Source organism: Pleuronectes platessa, chromosome 23 (genome assembly GCF_947347685.1).
Source record: "Pleuronectes platessa chromosome 23, fPlePla1.1, whole genome shotgun sequence".
Lineage (NCBI taxonomy): Eukaryota > Metazoa > Chordata > Actinopteri > Pleuronectiformes > Pleuronectidae > Pleuronectes > Pleuronectes platessa.
Window position 1 is genome coordinate 16,742,610 of NC_070648.1, and position 20,745 is coordinate 16,763,354.

A 20,745-nucleotide genomic window follows, 5' to 3' on the forward strand; every position below is an offset into this window, starting at 1 on the left:
ATTTTTTTTTGTAAAAATGTTTTAATATTATTTTTATTCATGTGCGCCCCACAGAATTTGCGCCCCACAGGATGTGCAAGGACAGTTTTTTTATTAATTTGATTTAAAAAAAAAATTGTAATTTGTTTTTAATATTATTTTTATTTATATGCGCAGCAGGATGTGCGCCGCAGGATGTGCGCCCCTGAGAATTTATGCCCCACAGGATGTGCAAGCACAGTTTTTTTATTAATTTGATTTAAATATTTTTTTTTGTAAAAATGTTTTAATATTATTTTTATTTATGTGCGCAGCAGGATGTGCGCCGCAGGATGTGCGCCCCACAGAATTTGCGCCCCACAGGATGTGCAAGCACAGTTTTTTTATTAATTTGATTTAAAAAAAAAAATTGTAAATTGTTTTTAATATTATTTTTATTTATATGCGCAGCAGGATGTGCGCCGCAGGATGTGCGCCCCAGAGAATTTATGCCCCACAGGATGTGCAAGCACAGTTTTTTTATTAATTTGATTTAAATATTTTTTTTTGTAAAAATGTTTTAATATTATTTTTATTTATGTGCGCAGCAGGATGTGTGCGCCCCACATAATTTGCGCCCCATAGGATGTGCAAGGACAGTTTTTTTATTAATTTGATTTAAAAAAAAAATTGTAATTTGTTTTTAATATTATTTTTATTTATGTGCGCAGCAGGATGTGCGCCGCAGGATGTGCGCCCCACAGCATTTATGCCCCACAGGATGTGCAAGCACAGTTTTTTTATTAATTTGATTTAAATATTTTTTTTTGTAAAAATGTTTTATTTTATTTTTATTTATGTGCGCAGCAGGATATGCGCCGCAGGATGTGCGCCCCACAGAATTTGCGCCCCACAGGATGTGCAAGGACAGTTTTTTTATTAATTTGATTTAAATATTTTTTTTGTAAAAATGTTTTAATATTATTTTTATTTATGTGCGCAGCAGGATGTGCGCCACAGGATGTGCGCCCCACAGAATTTGCGCCCCACAGGATGTTCAAGCACAGTTTTTTTAATAATTTGATTTAAATATTTTTTTTTGTAAAAATGTTTTAATATTATTTTTATTTATGTGCGCAGCAGGATATGTGCCGCAGGATGTGCGCCCCAAAGAATTTGCGCCCCACAGGATGTGCAAGCACAGTTTTTTTATTAATTTGATTTAAAAAAAAAAAAAATTGTAAATTGTTTTTAATATTATTTTTATTAATGTGCACAGCTGGATGTGCGCCGCAGCATGTGCGCCCCACATAATTTGCGCCCCACAGGACGTGCAAGGACAGTTTTTTTATTAATTTGATTTAAAAAAAAAAAATTGTAAATTTTTTTTTTATTTTATTTTTATTTATGTGCGCAGCAGGATGTGCGCCGCAGGATGTGCGCCCCACAGAATTTGTGCCCCACAGGATGTGCAAGCACAGTTTTTTTATTTATTTGATTTTAAATGTAAAAATGTTTTAATATTATTTTTATTTATGTGCGCAGCAGGATGTGCGCCACAGGATGTGCGCCCCACAGAATTTGCGCCCCACAGGATGTTCAAGCACAGTTTTTTTAATAATTTGATGTAAATATTTTTTTTTGTAAAAATGTTTTAATATTATTTTTATTTATGTGCGCAGCAGGATGTGCGCCGCAGGATGTGCGCCCCACAGAATTTGCGCCCCACAGAATGTGCAAGCACAGTTTTTTTATTAATTTGATTTAAAAAAAAAAAAATTGTAAATTGTTTTTAATACTATTTTTATTAATGTGCGCAGCTGGATGTGCGCCCCAAAGAATTTGCGCCCCACAGAATGTGCAACCACAGTTTTTTTATTAATTTGATTTAAAAAAAAAAAATTGTAATTTGTTTTTAATATTATTTTGATTTATGTGCGCAGCAGGATGTGCGCTGCAGGATGTGCGCCCCACATAATTTGCGCCCCACAGGATGTGCAAGCACATTTTTTTATTAATTTGATTTAAATATTTTTTTTTGTAAAAATGTTTTAATATTATTTTTATTTATTTGCGCAGCAGGATGTGCGCCGCAGGATGTGCGCCCCACAGAATTTGCGCCCCACAGAATTTGCGCCCCACAGGATGTGCAAGCACAGTTTTTTTATTAATTTGATTTAAAAAAAAAAAATTGTAAATTGTTTTTAATATTATTTTTATTTATGTGCGCAGCAGGATGTGCGCTGCAGCATGTGCGCCCCACAGAATTTGCGCCCCACAGGATGTGCAAGCACAGTTTTTTTATTAATTTGATTTAAAAAAAAAAAATTGTAAATTGTTTTTAATATTATTTTTATTTATGTGCGCAGCAGGATGTGCGCTGCAGCATGTGCGCCCCACAGAATTTGCGCCCCACAGGATGTGCAAGCACAGTTTTTTTATTAATTTGATTTAAAAAAAAAAAATTGTAAATTGTTTTTAATATTATTTTTATTTATGTGCGCAGCAGGATGTGCGCTGCAGCATGTGCGCCCCACAGAATTTGCGCCCCACAGGATGTGCAAGCACAGTTTTTTTATTAATTTGATTTTAAAAAAAAAATTCTAATTTGTTTTTAATATAATTTTTATTTATGTGCGCAGCAGGATGTGCGCAGCAGGATGTGCGCCGCAGGATGTGCGCCCCACAGAATTTGCGCCCCACAGGATGTGCATGGACAGTTTTTTATTAATTTGATTTAAAAAAAAAAAATTGTAATTTGTTTTTAATATTATTTTTATTTATGTGCGCAGCAGGATGTGCGATGCAGGATGTGCGCCCCACATAATTTGCGCCCCACAGGATGTGCAAGCACATTTTTTTATTAATTTGATTTAAATATTTTTTTTTGTAAAAATGTTTTAATATTATTTTTATTTATTTGCGCAGCAGGATGTGCGCTGCAGGATGTGCGCACCACATAATTTGCGCCCCACAGGATGTGCAAGCACAGTTTTTTTATTAATTTGATTTAAATATTTTTTTTTGTAAAAATGTTTTATTTTATTTTTATTTATGTGCGCAGCAGGATGTGCGCCGCAGGATGTGCGCCCCACAGAATTTGCGCCCCACAGGATGTGCAAGGACAGTTTTTTTATTAATTTGATTTAAATATTTTTTTTGTAAAAATGTTTTAATATTATTTTTATTTATGTGCGCAGCAGGATGTGCGCCACAGGATGTGCGCCCCACAGAATTTGCGCCCCACAGGATGTTCAAGCACAGTTTTTTTAATAATTTGATGTAAATATTTTTTTTCGTAAAAATGTTTTAATATTATTTTTATTTATGTGCGCAGCAGGATGTGCGCCGCAGGATGTCCAAGCACAGTTTTTTTATTAATTTGATTTAAAAAAAAAAATTGTAATTTGTTTTTAATATTATTTTTATTTATGTGCGCAGCAGGATGTGCGCTGCAGGATGTGCGCCCCATATAATTTGCGCCCCAAAGGATGTGCAAGCAAGGTTTTTTATTAGTTATATTTAAATATTTTTTTTTGTAAAAATGTTTTAATATTATTTTTATTCATGTGCACAAGAGGATGTGCGCCGCAGGATGTGCGCCCCACAGAATTTGCGCCCCACAGGATGTGCAAGCACAGTTTTTTTAATAATTTGATTTAAAAAAAAAAAAAATTGTAAATTGTTTTTAATATTATTTTTATTAATTTGCGCAGCTGGATGTGCGCCCCACAGAATTTGCTTCCCACAGGATGTGCAACCACAGTTTTTTTATTAATTTGATTTAAAAAAAAAAAATTGTAATTTGTTTTTAATATTATTTTTATTTATGTGCGCAGCAGGATTGTGCCCCACATAATTTGCGCCCCACAGGATGTGCAAGGACAGTTTTTTTATTAATTTGATTTTTAAAAAAAATTATAATTTGTTTTTAATATTATTTTTATCTATGTGCGCAGCAGGATGTGCGCCCCACAGAATTTGCGCCCCACAGGATGTGCAAGCACAGTTTTTTTATTAATTTGATTTAAATATTTTTTTTTGTAAAAATGTTTTACTATTATTTTTATTCATGTGCGCAGCAGGATGTGCGCAGCTGGATGTGCGCTGAAGGATGTGCGCCCCACAAAATTTGCGCCCCACAGGATGTGCAAGCAAGGTTTTTTATTAGTTATATTTAAATATTTTTTTTTGTAAAAATGTTTTAATATTATTTGTATTTATGTGCGCAGCAGGATGTGCGCCGCAGGATGTGCGCCCCACAGAATTTGCGCCCCACAGGATGTGCAAGCAAGGTTTCTTATTAGTTATATTTAAATATTTTTTTTTGTCAAAATGTTTTAATATTATTTTTATTTATGTGCGCAGCAGGATGTTCGCCGCATGATGTGCGCCCCACAGAATTTGTCCCCCACAGGATGTGCAAGCACAGTTTTTTTATTAATTTGATTTAAAAAAAATTTTTTGTAAAAATGTTTTAATATTATTTTGATTTATGTGCGCAGCAGGATGTGCAAGCACAGTTTTTTTATTAATTTGATTTAAAAAAAAAATTGTAAAAATGTTTTTAATATTATTTTTATTCATGTGCGCAGCAGGATTTGCGCCGCAGGATATGCGCCCCACAGAATTTGCGCCCCACAGGATGTGCAAGCACAGTTTTTTTATTAATTTGATTTAAATATATTTTTTTGTAAAAATGTTTTAATATTATTTTTATTCATGTGCGCAGCAGGATGTGCGCCGCAGGATGTGCGCCCCACAGAATTTGCGCCCCACAGGATGTGCAAGGACAGTTTTTTTATTAATTTGATTTAAAAAAAAAACAGTGTAGTTTGTTTTTAATATTATTTTTATTTATGTGCGCAGCAGGATGTGCGCCGCAGGATGTGCGCCCCACAGAATTGGCGCCCCACAGGATGTGCAAGCACAGTTTTTTTATTAATTTGATTTAAAAAAAGAAAATTGTAAAAAAAATTTAATATTATTTTTATTAATTTGCCCAGCTGGATGTGCGCCCCACAGAATTTGCGCCCCACAGGATGTGCAAGCACAGTTTTTTTATTAATTTGATTTAAATATTTTTTTTGTAAAAATGTTTTAATATTATTTTTATTCATGTGCGCAGCAGGATGTGCGCCGCAGGATGTGCGCCCCACAGAATTTGCGCCCCACAGGATGTGCAAGCACAGTTTTTTTATTAATTTGATTTAAAAAAAATTTTTTGTAGTTTGTTTTTAATATTATTTTTACTTATGTGCGCAGCAGGATGTGTGCTGCAGGATGTGCGCCCTACAGAATTTGTCCCCCACAGGATATGCAAGCACAGTTTTTTTATTAATTTGATGTAAAAAAAATTTTTTGTAAAAATGTTTTAATATTATTATGATTTATGTGCGCAGCAGGATGTGCGCCGCAGGATGTGCGCCCCTCAGAATTTGCGCCCCACAGGATGTGAAAGGACAGTTTTTTTATTAATTTGATTTTAAAAAAAAAATTGTAATTTGTTTTTAATATTATTTTTATTTATGTGCGCAGCAGGATGTGCGCCGCAGAATGTGCGCCCCACAGGATGTGCAAGGACAGTTTTTTTATTAATTTGATTTAAAAAAAAAAAATTGTAATTTTTTTTTAATATTATTTTTATTTATGTGCGCAGCAGGATGTGCGCCGCAGGATGTGCGCCCCACAGAATTTGCGCCCCACAGGATGTGCAAGCACAGTTTTTTTAATAATTTGATTTAAACATATTTTTTTGTAAAAATGTTTTAATATTATTTTTATTCATGTGCGCAGCAGGATGTGCGCCCCACAGAATTTGCGCCCCACAGGATGTGCAAGCACAGTTTTTTTATTAATTTGATTTAAAAAAAAATTGTTGTAAAAATGTTTTAATATTATTTTGATTAATGTGCGCAGCAGGATGTGCGCTGGTGGATGTGCGCCCCACATAATTTGCGCCCCACAGGATGTGCAAGCACAGTTTTTTTATTAATTTGATTTAAAAAAATTTTTTTGTAGTTTGTTTTTAATATTATTTTTACTTATGTGCGCAGCAGGATGTGTGCTGCAGGATGTGCGCCCCACAGAATTTGTCCCCCACAGGATGTGCAAGGACAGTTTTTTTATTAATTTGATTTAAATATATTTTTTTGTAAAAATGTTGTAATATTATTTTTATTCATGTGCGCAGCAGGATGTGCGCCGCAGGATGAGCGCCCCACAGGATGTGCAAGCACAGTTTTTTTAATAATTTGATTTAAACATATTTTTTTGTAAAAATGTTTTAATATTATTTTTATTCATGTGCGCAGCAGGATGTGCGCCCCACAGAATTTGCGCCCCACAGGATGTGCAAGCACAGTTTTTTTATTAATTTGATTTAAAAAAAAATTTTTGTAGTTTGTTTTTAATATTATTTTTACTTATGTGCGCAGCAGGATGTGTGCTGCAGGATGTGCGCCCCACAGAATTTGTCCCCCACAGGATGTGCAAGGACAGTTTTTTTATTAATTTGATTTAAATATTTTTTTGTAAAAATGTTTTAATATTATTTTTATTCATGTGCGCAGCAGGATGTGCGCCGCAGGATGTGCGCCCCACAGAATTTGCGCCCCACAGGATGTGCAAGCACAGTTTTTTTAATAATTTGATTTAAACATATTTTTTTGTAAAAATGTTTTAATATTATTTTTATTCATGTGCGCAGCAGGATGTGCGCCCCACAGAATTTGCGCCCCACAGGATGTGCAAGCACAGTTTTTTTATTAATTTGATTTAAAAAAAAATTGTTGTAAAAATGTTTTAATATTATTTTGATTAATGTGCGCAGCAGGATGTGCGCTGGTGGATGTGCGCCCCACATAATTTGCGCCCCACAGGATGTGCAAGCACAGTTTTTTTATTAATTTGATTTAAAAAAATTTTTTTGTAGTTTGTTTTTAATATTATTTTTACTTATGTGCGCAGCAGGATGTGTGCTGCAGGATGTGCGCCCCACAGAATTTGTCCCCCACAGGATGTGCAAGGACAGTTTTTTTATTAATTTGATTTAAATATATTTTTTTGTAAAAATGTTGTAATATTATTTTTATTCATGTGCGCAGCAGGATGTGCGCCGCAGGATGAGCGCCCCACAGGATGTGCAAGCACAGTTTTTTTAATAATTTGATTTAAACATATTTTTTTGTAAAAATGTTTTAATATTATTTTTATTCATGTGCGCAGCAGGATGTGCGCCCCACAGAATTTGCGCCCCACAGGATGTGCAAGCACAGTTTTTTTATTAATTTGATTTAAAAAAAAATTTTTGTAGTTTGTTTTTAATATTATTTTTACTTATGTGCGCAGCAGGATGTGTGCTGCAGGATGTGCGCCCCACAGAATTTGTCCCCCACAGGATGTGCAAGGACAGTTTTTTTATTAATTTGATTTAAATATTTTTTTGTAAAAATGTTTTAATATTATTTTTATTCATGTGCGCAGCAGGATGTGCGCCGCAGGATGTGCGCCCCACAGAATTTGCGCCCCACAGGATGTGCAAGCACAGTTTTTTTATTAATTTGATTTAAAAAAAAATTGTTGTAAAAATGTTTTAATATTATTTTGATTTATGTGCGCAGCAGGATGTGCGCCCCACAGAATTGGCGCCCCACAGGATGTGCAAGCACAGTTTTTTTATTAATTTGATTTAAAAAAAGAAAATTGTAAAAAAAATTTAATATTATTTTTATTAATTTGCCCAGCTGGATGTGCGCCCCACAGAATTTGCGCCCCACAGGATGTGCAAGCACAGTTTTTTTATTAATTTGATTTAAAAAAAATTTTTTGTAAAAATGTTTTATTAATTTGATTTAAATATTTTTTTTTGTAAAAATGTTTTAATATTATTTTTATTTATGTGCGCAGCAGGATGTGCGCCGCAGGATGTGCGCCCCACAGAATTTGCGCCCCACAGGATGTGCAAGCACAGTTTTTTTATTAATTTGATTTAAATATTTTTTTTTGTAAAAATGTTTTAATATTATTTTTATTTATGTGCGCATCAGGATGTGCGTGAGAAGGATGTGCGCCCGACAGAATTTGCGCCCCACAGGATGTGCAAGGACAGTTTTTTTATTAATTTGATTTAAATATTTTTTTTGTAAAAATGTTTTAATATTATTTTTATTTATGTGCGCAGCAGGATGTGCGCCGCAGGATGTGCGCCCCACATAATTTGCGCCCCACAGGATGTGCAAGGACAGTTTTTTTATTAATTTGATTTTTAAAAAAACAATTGTAATTTGTTTTTAATATCATTTTTATTTATGTGCGCAGCAGGATGTGCGCCGCAGGATGTGCGCCCCACATAATTTTTGCCCCACAGGATGTGCAAGCACAGTTTTTTTATTAGTTATATTTAAATATTTTTTTTTTGTAATAATGTTTTAATATTATTTTTATTTATGTGCGCAGCAGGATGTGCGCCGCAGGATGTGCGCCCCACAGAATTTGCGCCCCACAGGATTTGCAAGCACAGTTTTTTTATTAATTTGATTTAAATATTTTTTTTTGTAAAAATGTTTTAATATTATTTTTATTTATGTGCGCAGCAGGATGTGCGTGAGAAGGATGTGCGCCCGACAGAATTTGCGCCCCACAGGATGTGCAAGGACAGTTTTTTTATTAATTTGATTTAAATATTTTTTTTGTAAAAATGTTTTAATATTATTTTTATTTATGTGCGCAGCAGGATGTGCGCCGCAGGATGTGCGCCCCACAGAATTTGCGCCCCACAGGATGTGCAAGCAGTTTGTTTATTAATTTGATTTAAAAAAAAAAAATTGTAAATTGTTTTTAATATTATTTTTATTTATGTGCGCAGCAGGATGTGCGCCGCAGGATGTGCGCCCCACATAATTTTTGCCCCACAGGATGTGCAAGCACAGTTTTTTTATTAGTTATATTTAAATATTTTTTTTTTGTAATAATGTTTTAATATTATTTTTATTTATGTGCGCAGCAGGATGTGCGCCGCAGGATGTGCGCCCCACATAATTTGCACCCCACAGGATGTGCAAGCACATTTTTTTTATTAATTTGATTTAAAAAAAAAAAATTGTAAATTTTTTTTAATTTTATTTTTATTTATTTGCACAGCAGGATGTGCGCCCCACATAATTTGCGTCCCACAGGATGTGCAAGCACAGTTTTTTTATTAATTTGATTTAAATATTTTTTTTTGTAAAAATGTTTTAATATTATTTTTATTTATGTGCGCAGCAGGATGTGCGCCGCAGGATGTGCGCCCCACAGAATTTGCGCCCCACAGGATTTGCAAGCACAGTTTTTTTATTAATTTGATTTAAATATTTTTTTTTGTAAAAATGTTTTAATATTATTTTTATTTATGTGCGCAGCAGGATGTGCGTGAGAAGGATGTGCGCCCGACAGAATTTGCGCCCCACAGGATGTGCAAGGACAGTTTTTTTATTAATTTGATTTAAATATTTTTTTTGTAAAAATGTTTTAATATTATTTTTATTTATGTGCGCAGCAGGATGTGCGCCGCAGGATGTGCGCCCCACAGAATTTGCGCCCCACAGGATGTGCAAGCAGTTTGTTTATTAATTTGATTTAAAAAAAAAAAATTGTAAATTGTTTTTAATATTATTTTTATTTATGTGCGCAGCAGGATGTGCGCCGCAGGATGTGCGCCCCACAGAATTTGCACCCCACAGGATGTGCAAGCACAGTTTTTTTATTAATTTGATTTAAAAAAAAAAAATTGTAATTTGTTTTTAATATTATTTTTATTTATGTGCGCAGCAGGATGTGCGCCCCACAGAATTTGCGCCCCACAGGATGTGCAAGCACAGTTTTTTTATTAATTTGATTTAAATATTTTTTTTTGTAAAAATGTTTTAATATTATTTTTATTTATGTGCGCCGCAGGATGTGCGCCCCACAGAATTTGCGCCCCACAGGATATGCAAGGACAGTTTTTTTATTAATTTGATTTTTAAAAAAACATTGTAATTTGTTTTTAATATTATTTTTATGTATGTGCGCAGCAGGATGTGCGCCGCAGGATGTGCGCCCCACAGAATTTTCGCCCCACATAATTTGCGCCCCACAGGATGTGCAAGCACAGTTTTTTTATTAATTTGATTTAAAAAAAAAAATTGTAATTTGTTTTTAATATTATTTTTATTTATGTGCGCAGCAGGATGTGCGCCGCAGGATGTGCGCCCCACAGAATTTGCGCCCCACAGGATGTGCAAGCACAGTTTTTTTATTAATTTGATTTAAATATTTTTTTTTGTAAAAAAGTTTTATTTGATTTTTATTTATGTGCGCAGCAGGATGTGCGCCGCAGGATGTGCGCCCCACAGAATTTGCGCCCCACAGGATGTGCATGGACAGGTTTTTTATTAATTTGATTTAAAAAAAAAAAATTTAATTTGTTTTTAATATTGTTTTTATTTATGTGAACAGCAGGATGTGCGCCGCATGATGTGCGCCCCACATAATTTGCGCCCCACAGGATGTGCAAGCACAGTTTTTTTATTAATTTGATGTATATATTTTTTTTTATAAAAATGTTTTAACATTATTTTTATTTATATGCGCAGCAGGATGTGCGCCGCAGGATTTGCGCCCCACAGAATTTGCGCCCCACAGAATGTGCAAGCACAGTTTTTTTATTAATTTGATTAAAAAAAAAAAAAATTGTAAATTGTTTTTAATATTATTTTTATGTATGTGCGCAGCAGGATGTGCGCCGCAGGATGTGCGCCCCACAGAATTTTCGCCCCACATAATTTGCGCCCCACAGGATGTGCAAGCACAGTTTTTCTATTAATTTGATTTAAATATTTTTTTTTGTAAAAATGTTTTATTTAATTTTTATTTATGTGCGCAGCAGGATGTGCGCCGCAGGATGTGCGCCCCACAGAATTTGCGCCCCACATAATTTGCGCCCCACAGGAAGTGCAAGCACAGTTTTTTTATTAATTTGATTTAAATATTTTTTTTTGTAAAAACGTTTTTAATATTATTTTTATTTATGTGCGCAGCAGGATGTGCGCCACAGGATGTGCGCCCCACAGAATTTGCGCCCCACAGGATGTGCAAGCACAGTTTTTTTATTAATTTGATTTAAAAAAAAAAATTGTAATTTGTTTTTAATATTATTTTTATTTATGTGCGCAGCAGGATGTGCGCCGCAGGATGTGCGCCCCACATAATTTGCGCCCCACAGGAAGTGCAAGCAAGGTTTTTTATTAGTTATATTTAAATATTTTTTTTTGTAAAAATGTTTTAATATTATTTCTATTTATGTGCGCAGCAGGATGTGCGCCGCAGGATGTGCGCCCCACAGAATTTGCGCTCCACAGGATGTGCAAGCACATTTTTTTTATTAATTTGATTTAAAAAAAAAAATTGTAATTTGTTTTTAATATTATTTTTATTTATGTGCGCAGCAGGATGTGCGCCGCAGGATGTGCGCCCCACATAATTTGCGCTCCACAGGATGTGCAAGCACATTTTTTTTATTAATTTGATTTAAAAAAAAAAATTGTAATTTGTTTTTAATATTATTTTTATTTATGTGCGCAGCAGGATGTGCGCCGCAGGATGTGCGCCCCACAGAATTTGCGACCCACATAATTTGCGCCCCACAGGAAGTGCAAGCAAGGTTTTTTATTAGTTATATTTAAATATTTTTTTTTGTAAAAATGTTTTAATATTATTTCTATTTATGTGCGCAGCAGGATGTGCGCCGCAGGATGTGCGCCCCACAGAATTTGCGCTCCACAGGATGTGCAAGCACATTTTTTTTATTAATTTGATTTAAAAAAAAAAATTGTAATTTGTTTTTAATATTATTTTTATTTATGTGCGCAGCAGGATGTGCGCCGCAGGATGTGCGCCCCACAGAATTTGCGCCCCACAGGATGTGCAAGCACAGTTTTTTTATTAATTTGATTTAAATATTTTTTTTTGTAAAAAAGTTTTATTTGATTTTTATTTATGTGCGCAGCAGGATGTGCGCCGCAGGATGTGCGCCCCACAGAATTTGCGCCCCACAGGATGTGCATGGACAGGTTTTTTATTAATTTGATTTAAAAAAAAAAAATTTAATTTGTTTTTAATATTGTTTTTATTTATGTGAACAGCAGGATGTGCGCCGCATGATGTGCGCCCCACATAATTTGCGCCCCACAGGATGTGCAAGCACAGTTTTTTTATTAATTTGATGTATATATTTTTTTTTATAAAAATGTTTTAACATTATTTTTATTTATATGCGCAGCAGGATGTGCGCCGCAGGATTTGCGCCCCACAGAATTTGCGCCCCACAGAATGTGCAAGCACAGTTTTTTTATTAATTTGATTAAAAAAAAAAAAAATTGTAAATTGTTTTTAATATTATTTTTATTAATGTGCGCAGCTGGATGTGCGCCCCACAGAATTTGCGCCCCACAGGATGTGCAAGGACAGTTTTTTTATTAATTTGATTTTTAAAAAAAAATTGTAATTTGTTTTTAATATTATTTTTATTTATATGCACAGCAGGATGTGCGCCGCAGGATGTGCGCCCCACAGAATTTGCGCCCCACAGGATGTGCAAGCACAGTTTTTCTATTAATTTGATTTAAATATTTTTTTTTGTAAAAATGTTTTAATATTATTTTTATTTATCTGCGCAGCAGGATGTGCGCCGCAGGATGTGCGCCCCACAGAATTTGCGCCCCACAGGATGTGCAAGGACAGTTTTTTTATTAATTTGATTTAAATATTTTTTTTCAAAAAATGTTATAATATTATTTTTATTTATGTGCGCAGCAGGATTTGCGCCGCAGGATGTGCGCCCCACAGAATTTGCGCCCCACAGGATGTGCAAGGACAGTTTTTTTATTAATTTGATTCAAAAAAAAAAATTGTAATTTGTTTTTAATATTATTTTTATTAATGTGCGCAGCTGGATGTGCGCCCCACAGAATTTGCGCCCCACAGGATGTGCAACCACAGTTTTTTTATTAATTTGATTTAAAAAAAAAATTGTAATTTGTTTTTAATATTATTTTTATTTATGTGCGCAGCAGGATGTGCAACGCAGGATGTGCGCCCCACAGAATTTGCGCCCCACAGGATGTGCAAGCACAGTTTGTTTATTAATTTGATTTAAATATTTTTTTTTGTAAAAATGTTTTAATATTATTTTTATTAATGTGCGCAGCTGGATGTGCGCCCCACAGAATTTGCGCCCCACAGGATGTGCAAGGACAGTTTTTTTATTAATTTGATTTAAAAAAAAAATTGTAATTTGTTTTTAATATTATTTTTTATTTATGTGCGCAGCAGGATGTGCGCCGCAGGATGTGCGCCCCACAGAATTTGCGCCCCACAGGATGTGCAAGCACAGTTTTTTTATTAATTTGATTTAAATATTTTTTTTTTTTAAAAATGTTTTAATATTATTTTTATTTATGTGCGCAGCAGGATGTGCGCCGCAGGATGTGCGCCCCACAGAATTTGTGCCCCACATAATTTGCGCCCCACAGGATGTGCAAGCACAGTTTGTTTATTAATTTGATTTAAATATTTTTTTTTGTAAAAATGTTTTAATATTATTTTTATTTATGTGCGCAGCAGGATGTGCGCCGCAGGATGTGCGCCCCACAGAATTTGCGCCCCACAGGATGTGCAAGCACAGTTTTTTTATTAATTTGATTTAAATATTTTTTTTGTAAAAATGTTTTAATATTATTTTTATTTATGTGCGCAGCAGGATGTGCGCCGCAGGATGTGCGCCCCACAGAATTTGCGCCCCACAGGATGTGCAAGGACAGTTTTTTTATTAAATTGATTTTTAAAAAAAAATTGTAATTTGTTTTTAATATTATTTTTATGTATGTGCGCAGCAGGATGTGCGCCGAAGGATTTGCGCCGCAGGATGTGCGCCCCACAGAATTTGCGCCCCACAGGATGTGCAAGCACAGTTTTTTTATTAATTTGATTTAAAAAAAAAAAATTGTAAATTGTTTTTAATATTATTTTTATTTATGTGCGCAGCAGGATGTGCGCCGCAGGATGTGCGCCCCACATAATTTGCGCCCCACAGGATGTGCAAGGACAGTTTTTTTATTAATTTGATTTAAAAAAAAAATTGTAATTTGTTTTTAATATTATTTTTATTTATGTGCGCAGCAGGATGTGCGCCGCAGGATGTGCGCCCCACAGAATTTGCGCCCCACAGGATGTGCAAGCACAGTTTTTTTATTAATTTGATTTAAAAAAAAAAACTTGTAAATTTGTTTCAATATTATTTTTATTTATATGCGCAGCAGGATGTGTGCCGCAGGATATGCGCCCCACAGAATTTGCGCCCCACAGGATGTGCAAGCACAGTTTTTTTATTAATTTGATTTAAATATTTTTTGGTAAAAATGTTTTAATATTATTTTTATTTATGTGCGCAGCAGGATGTGCGCCGCAGGATGTGCGCCCCACAGAATTTGCGCCCCACAGGATGTGCAAGCACAGTTTTTTTATTAATTTGATTTAAAAAAAAAAAATTGTAAATTGTTTTTAATAATATTTGTATTTAGGTTTTTTATTAGTTATATTTAAATATTTTTTTTTGTAAAAATGTTTTAATATTATTTGTATTAATGTGCGCAGCTGGATGTGCGCCGCAGGTTGTGCGCCCCACATAATTTGCGCCCCACAGGATGTGCAAGGACAGTTTTTTTATTAATTTGATTCAAAAAAAAAATTGTAATTTGTTTTTAATATTATTTTTATTTATGTGCGCAGCAGGATGTGCGCCGCAGGATGTGCGCCCCACAGAATTTGCGCCCCACATAATTGCGCCCCACAGGATGTGCAAGCACAGTTTTTTTATTCATTTGATTTAAATATTTTTTTTTGTAAAAATGTTTTAATATTATTTTTATTTATGTGCGCAGCAGGATGTGCGCCGCAGGATGTGCGCCCCACAGAATTTGCGCCCCACAGGATGTGCAAGGACAGTTTTTTTATTAATTTGATTAAAAAAAAAAATTGTAATTTGTTTTTAATATTATTTTTATTTATGTGCGCAGCAGGATGTGCGCCGCAGGATGTGCGCCCCACAGAATTTGCGCCGCACAGGATGTGCAAGCACAGTTTTTTTATTAATTTGATTTAAATATTTTTTTTGTAAAAATGTTTTAATATTATTTTTATTTATGTGCGCAGCAGGATGTGCGCCGCAGGATGTGCACCCCACAGAATTTGCGCCCCACATAATTGCGCCCCACAGGATGTGCAAGCACAGTTTTTTTATTAATTTGATTTAAAAAAAAAAATTGTAAATTTTTTTTAATTTTATTTTTATTTATTTGCGCAGCAGGATGTGCGCTGCAGGATGTGCGCCCCACAGAATTTGCGCCCCACAGGATGTGCAAGGACAGTTTTTTTATTAATTTGATTCAAAAAAAAAAATTGTAATTTGTTTTTAATATTATTTTTATTAATGTGCGCAGCTGGATGTGCGCCCCACAGAATTTGCGCCCCACAGGATGTGCAACCACAGTTTTTTTATTAATTTGATTTAAAAAAAAAATTGTAATTTGTTTTTAATATTATTTTTATTTATGTGCGCAGCAGGATGTGCAACGCAGGATGTGCGCCCCACAGAATTTGCGCCCCACAGGATGTGCAAGCACAGTTTGTTTATTAATTTGATTTAAATATTTTTTTTTGTAAAAATGTTTTAATATTATTTTTATTAATGTGCGCAGCTGGATGTGCGCCCCACAGAATTTGCGCCCCACAGGATGTGCAAGGACAGTTTTTTTATTAATTTGATTTAAAAAAAAAATTGTAATTTGTTTTTAATATTATTTTTTATTTATGTGCGCAGCAGGATGTGCGCCGCAGGATGTGCGCCCCACAGAATTTGCGCCCCACAGGATGTGCAAGCACAGTTTTTTTATTAATTTGATTTAAATATTTTTTTTTTTTAAAAATGTTTTAATATTATTTTTATTTATGTGCGCAGCAGGATGTGCGCCGCAGGATGTGCGCCCCACAGAATTTGTGCCCCACATAATTTGCGCCCCACAGGATGTGCAAGCACAGTTTGTTTATTAATTTGATTTAAATATTTTTTTTTGTAAAAATGTTTTAATATTATTTTTATTTATGTGCGCAGCAGGATGTGCGCCGCAGGATGTGCGCCCCACAGAATTTGCGCCCCACAGGATGTGCAAGCACAGTTTTTTTATTAATTTGATTTAAATATTTTTTTTGTAAAAATGTTTTAATATTATTTTTATTTATGTGCGCAGCAGGATGTGCGCCGCAGGATGTGCGCCCCACAGAATTTGCGCCCCACAGGATGTGCAAGGACAGTTTTTTTATTAAATTGATTTTTAAAAAAAAATTGTAATTTGTTTTTAATATTATTTTTATGTATGTGCGCAGCAGGATGTGCGCCGAAGGATTTGCGCCGCAGGATGTGCGCCCCACAGAATTTGCGCCCCACAGGATGTGCAAGCACAGTTTTTTTATTAATTTGATTTAAAAAAAAAAAATTGTAAATTGTTTTTAATATTATTTTTATTTATGTGCGCAGCAGGATGTGCGCCGCAGGATGTGCGCCCCACATAATTTGCGCCCCACAGGATGTGCAAGGACAGTTTTTTTATTAATTTGATTTAAAAAAAAAATTGTAATTTGTTTTTAATATTATTTTTATTTATGTGCGCAGCAGGATGTGCGCAGCAGGATGTGCGCCGCAGGATGTGCGCCCCACAGAATTTGCGCCCCACAGGATGTGCAAGCACAGTTTTTTTATTAATTTGATTTAAAAAAAAAAACTTGTAAATTTGTTTCAATATTATTTTTATTTATATGCGCAGCAGGATGTGTGCCGCAGGATATGCGCCCCACAGAATTTGCGCCCCACAGGATGTGCAAGCACAGTTTTTTTATTAATTTGATTTAAAAAAAAAAAATTGTAAATTGTTTTTAATAATATTTGTATTTAGGTTTTTTATTAGTTATATTTAAATATTTTTTTTTGTAAAAATGTTTTAATATTATTTGTATTAATGTGCGCAGCTGGATGTGCGCCGCAGGTTGTGCGCCCCACATAATTTGCGCCCCACAGGATGTGCAAGGACAGTTTTTTTATTAATTTGATTCAAAAAAAAAATTGTAATTTGTTTTTAATATTATTTTTATTTATGTGCGCAGCAGGATGTGCGCCGCAGGATGTGCGCCCCACAGAATTTGCGCCCCACATAATTGCGCCCCACAGGATGTGCAAGCACAGTTTTTTTATTCATTTGATTTAAATATTTTTTTTTGTAAAAATGTTTTAATATTATTTTTATTTATGTGCGCAGCAGGATGTGCGCCGCAGGATGTGCGCCCCACAGAATTTGCGCCCCACAGGATGTGCAAGGACAGTTTTTTTATTAATTTGATTAAAAAAAAAAATTGTAATTTGTTTTTAATATTATTTTTATTTATGTGCGCAGCAGGATGTGCGCCGCAGGATGTGCGCCCCACAGAATTTGCGCCGCACAGGATGTGCAAGCACAGTTTTTTTATTAATTTGATTTAAATATTTTTTTTGTAAAAATGTTTTAATATTATTTTTATTTATGTGCGCAGCAGGATGTGCGCCGCAGGATGTGCACCCCACAGAATTTGCGCCCCACATAATTGCGCCCCACAGGATGTGCAAGCACAGTTTTTTTATTAATTTGATTTAAAAAAAAAAATTGTAAATTTTTTTTAATTTTATTTTTATTTATTTGCGCAGCAGGATGTGCGCTGCAGGATGTGCGCCCCACAGAATTTGCGCCCCACAGGATGTGCAAGCACAGTTTTTTTATTAATTTGATTTAAAAAAAAAATTGTAATTTGTTTTTAATATTATTTTTATTTATGTGCGCAGCAGGATGTGCGCCGAAGGATGTGCGCCCCACAGAATTTGCGCCCCACAGGATGTGCAAGCACAGTTTTTTTATTAATTTGATTTAAATATTTTTTTTGTAAAAATGTTTTAATATTATTTTTATTTATGTGCGCAGCAGGATGTGCGCCGAAGGATTTGCGCCGCAGGATGTGCGCCCCACAGAATTTGCGCCCCACAGGATGTGCAAGCACAGTTTTTTTATTAATTTGATTTAAAAAAAAAAAATTGTAAATTGTTTTTAATATTATTTTTATTTATGTGCGCAGCAGGATGTGCGCCGCAGGATGTGCGCCCCACATAATTTGCGCCCCACAGGATGTGCAAGGACAGTTTTTTTATTAATTTGATTTAAAAAAAAAATTGTAATTTGTTTTTAATATTATTTTTATTTATGTGCGCAGCAGGATGTGCGCCGCAGGATGTGCGCCCCACAGAATTTGCGCCCCACAGGATGTGCAAGCACAGTTTTTTTATTAATTTGATTTAAAAAAAAAAACTTGTAAATTTGTTTCAATATTATTTTTATTTATATGCGCAGCAGGATGTGTGCCGCAGGATATGCGCCCCACAGAATTTGCGCCCCACAGGATGTGCAAGCACAGTTTTTTTATTAATTTGATTTAAATATTTTTTGGTAAAAATGTTTTAATATTATTTTTATTTATGTGCGCAGCAGGATGTGCGCCGCAGGATGTGCGCCCCACAGAATTTGCGCCCCACAGGATGTGCAAGCACAGTTTTTTTATTAATTTGATTTAAAAAAAAAAAATTGTAAATTGTTTTTAATAATATTTGTATTTAGGTTTTTTATTAGTTATATTTAAATATTTTTTTTTGTAAAAATGTTTTAATATTATTTGTATTAATGTGCGCAGCTGGATGTGCGCCGCAGGTTGTGCGCCCCACATAATTTGCGCCCCACAGGATGTGCAAGGACAGTTTTTTTATTAATTTGATTCAAAAAAAAAATTGTAATTTGTTTTTAATATTATTTTTATTTATGTGCGCAGCAGGATGTGCGCCGCAGGATGTGCGCCCCACAGAATTTGCGCCCCACATAATTGAGCCCCACAGGATGTGCAAGCACAGTTTTTTTATTCATTTGATTTAAATATTTTTTTTTGTAAAAATGTTTTAATATTATTTTTATTTATGTGCGCAGCAGGATGTGCGCCGCAGGATGTGCGCCCCACAGAATTTGCGCCCCACAGGATGTGCAAGGACAGTTTTTTTATTAATTTGATTAAAAAAAAAAATTGTAATTTGTTTTTAATATTATTTTTATTCATGTGCGCAGCAGGATGTGCGCCGCAGGATGTGCGCCCCACAGAATTTGCGCCGCACAGGATGTGCAAGCACAGTTTTTTTATTAATTTGATTTAAATATTTTTTTTGTAAAAATGTTTTAATATTATTTTTATTTATGTGCGCAGCAGGATGTGCGCCGCAGGATGTGCACCCCACAGAATTTGCGCCCCACATAATTGCGCCCCACAGGATGTGCAAGCACAGTTTTTTTATTAATTTGATTTAAAAAAAAAAATTGTAAATTTTTTTTAATTTTATTTTTATTTATTTGCGCAGCAGGATGTGCGCTGCAGGATGTGCGCCCCACAGAATTTGCGCCCCACAGGATGTGCAAGCACAGTTTTTTTATTAATTTGATTTAAAAAAAAAATTGTAATTTGTTTTTAATATTATTTTTATTTATGTGCGCAGCAGGATGTGCGCCGAAGGATGTGCGCCCCACAGAATTTGCGCCCCACAGGATGTGCAAGCACAGTTTTTTTATTAATTTGATTTAAATATTTTTTTTTGTAAAAATGTTTTAATATTATTTTTATTTATGTGCGCAGCAGGATGTGCGCCGCAGGATGTGCGCCCCACAGAATTTGCGCCCCACATAATTGCGCCCCACAGGATGTGCAAGCACAGTTTTTTTATTAATTTGATTTAAAAAAAAAAATTGTAAATTTTTTTTAATTTTATTTTTATTTATTTGCGCAGCAGGATGTGCGCTGCAGGATGTGCGCCCCACAGAATTTGCGCCCCACAGGATGTGCAAGCACAGTTTTTTTATTCATTTGATTTTTAAAAAAAAATTGTAATTTGTTTTTAATATTATTTTTATTTATATGCACAGCAGGATGTGCGCCGCAGGATGTGCGCCCCACATAATTTGCGCCCCACAGGATGTGCAAGCACAGTTTTTCTATTAATTTGATTTAAATATTTTTTTTTGTAAAAATGTTTTATTTAATTTTTATTTATGTGCGCAGCAGGATGTGCGCCGCAGGATGTGCGCCCCACAGAATTTGCGCCCCACATAATTGCGCCCCACAGGATGTGCAAGCACAGTTTTTTTATTAATTTGATTTAAATATTTTTTTTTGTAAAAATGTTTTAATATTATTTTTATTTATGTGCGCAGCAGGATGTGCGCCGCAGGATGTGCGCCCCACAGAATTTGCGCCCCACATAATTGCGCCCCACAGGATGTGCAAGCACAGTTTTTTTATTAATTTGATTTTAAAAAAAAATTGTAATTTGTTTTTAATATTATTTTTATTTATGTGCGCAGCAGGATGTGCGCCGCAGGATGTGCGCCCCACAGAATTTGCGCCCCACAGGATGTGCAAGCACAGTTTTTTTATTAATTTGATTTAAATATTTTTTTTTGTAAAAATGTTTTAATATTATTTTTATTTATGTGCGCAGCAGGATGTGCGCCGCAAGATGTGCGCCCCACAGAATTTGCGCCCCACATAATTGCGCCCCACAGGATGTGCAAGCACAGTTTTTTTATTAATTTGATTTAAAAA